Raw genomic sequence first — 2,540 nt, 5'->3', positions numbered from 1 at the left:
TGTCATATATAAGTGCATAGATGGTACAAGGAGTAGTTGTACACATCGTTGAACCAATCCCCATACCAAATATTGCACTTATACGTGGACGACGTAGCTTGGAAGAACCCAGAAATAGATGTTCGACTAAATAATGCACCCTAGGCTTAAAGATCCAAGCAAGAACTAAGCAAAACTAGTCTATGGTTACAAATCAAAGCAAGAACTAAACAAATCTATTCTACTCTTACAAATCGAAGCAAGGCCTTCTAGATCCAAGCATAAATGTACCAAAAGTACACTGAAAGATCGAAGCAACAAACAAGGTAAACTGCTTTAGCTCTTCCAGATCGAAGCAACAATTAAGCAAAATAAGTAGATCGAACCAAGAACTCTCTATCCCTACACATAGCAGCAGGCTTAGTGTAGATATGAGCTAGGGTTGGGAGGTACTCAGAGTGATCTGGTAGTCGGACCCGACGGAGGAAGACGACGACATGTCAGCCAGGCGGCGCAGGAAGAACTGCCGTAGCGGAGGTCCACCGGCTTGAGAAGAGCCCGTCCGGCCGTTCCTTACCTTGGTCACCGATGAACAACTATGGACGGAGAGCTCGAAAGGGGAAAATGGTGGCGTGCCTTTGGGCGCTGAGGCGGGGCGGTGTAAATGGGGGGGGGGGAGTAGCGGAGGGAGGTGACCGCATTTCGCTCTCCGTATTTTCCCCGGCGTGCGCAGGCTCCCGCCATCTTTCCTTCGCACCAGCAGGGCGCAGTTTGGCTCCAGCGAGCGCGAGACAAGGCTGCATCTCTAGAAACGGCCGAATCGAGCGTTCCTCCGCATACAACTTTTCGGGTGCTTTAAAGTTCGTGCGATGCAGGGAATCTTTCTCCCATGGGCAACTAAACACGCGTTTTTACGTCAACATGCATGCGCGAAAAGGCATTGTTGGCAACAAAACAGGCCCGAATACTCACTCAGAGTACAACAATGCCCTTATGCCCTTGCTGTTGGAACTTTTAGAGGTAAGACCCTTAGGCCCACCTTTAACTTTAATAAAACCACATACGGCAGAGTACAACAATGCTGAGAGTTCAACTTACAGGCAACGCACACAACAAGAAAAAGATTACAAGAAACACATCTTGAAGGACCGGGCCCTCATCCGTCCGCACGATTAGAGCCTTGGAGAAGACTCGCCGAGAGGTCACCATCGAAGAATGATCCAACCTTCGTCACCACCTGGCTCGTTGTCTCTGCAGAGACATCCGCCTACACCTCCGAAGAAGGCACCTACCTTCTCGCCCAAGATCGAAGGGCGCCGCACCATCGCGAAGCAGAGAAACTCCCCAAAGAGCACGAAAGGCACACATGATAGATTGCCCAGGGAGAACACCCCACCAAGCGAGACCGCGGACCATCATCGCCCGCCACACTAACCACGATGCAAACTTTAGACTGAGATCGCTGAAAGAATATACGGCAAGGGGAATGGCAACAGCGTCACCATGAAAGGCACGGCCTCAAGCCTCTGCCTCACGCCAGCAAGGCCCGCCGCCGAAGAGGGGATCCCTATCCCCTCTCGCCCAAGCTCGAGGGCGCCGCACCAGCGGTGGACATGGACCACGCATGGACAAAGAGCACACCAGGTCGAAGACGCCGACCAAACACGACGCCGAGTCGCCTTAACAGAAACGCCGCCACCAGCAGCCTCGTGTGCACCGCGCTGCTCCACCACTACCACCACTCCGTCCCAAAGTGATGCCTCCAACGAGGAAAAACGACGCCAACATGCCGCCGCCCAATCCAAGGGATTTGAGTTTTGACCCGGGAGGAAGAGAGTGGGAGGGGAGGAAGATATACCTCAACGTCGCCTCCAAGAAGGGGAACGACGCACCGCGGCGTCGATGTCGTGACCACCACCGCCGGTCAAGGGTTTCCCCCGGTCAGAGCCCCCATCCCCACCACCACCAAGTCTCAAGCACCAGCTAGACCGCCGAGATCGAGCAACATCGGGGCGGGCAAACCGCAGAGAGGAGCCACCATCTTGAGATCTGAGGAAGAGGCAGGGGCTGCCTCCACCACATGACCAGCAGCTTCCGCCCACACGCCACCCACGCGACCGAGGGGGGCGGCCCTCAGCACCAGCGAACGCCCCTGCCGGCGGCAGCGCCGCCCACACCACCCGAGGCCGCCGCCTCCATGCTAGAGCTGTACCCAACGAGTGGGAGCAGCGAGGTTCCCGCCGCCGCGGTCCTTGGCAGCCGCGCGCGAGCTTTGCTGGCAAGCTCCTCTCAGCGGCGGCGAGGGAGAAGGGTGACAGACAGGGAGGGGCTGCTAGCTAGGGTTTCCGCCGCGCAGTCGTGTCACCCCAGGGCGGAGCGATGCGGGGGCCGAGCGAAGCGTTTCTAATCAGTCGTGGGCCCACGCTGCTGTTGGAACTAAACAAGAACAAAACGCTTAGACAAGTCTTCCATTCTTGCTTGCTCTGAAACTCCTTTTTCTGTACTTGGTACCATCTATTTAAGAGTTATTTTTGAAGAAAAAGGAACACATTCCCAAAAAA

The sequence above is a fragment of the Lolium rigidum genome, chromosome 3 (genome assembly GCF_022539505.1).
Source record: "Lolium rigidum isolate FL_2022 chromosome 3, APGP_CSIRO_Lrig_0.1, whole genome shotgun sequence".
Classification (NCBI taxonomy): Eukaryota; Viridiplantae; Streptophyta; class Magnoliopsida; order Poales; family Poaceae; genus Lolium; species Lolium rigidum.
Note: the sequence above shows the minus strand (reverse complement) of the source record.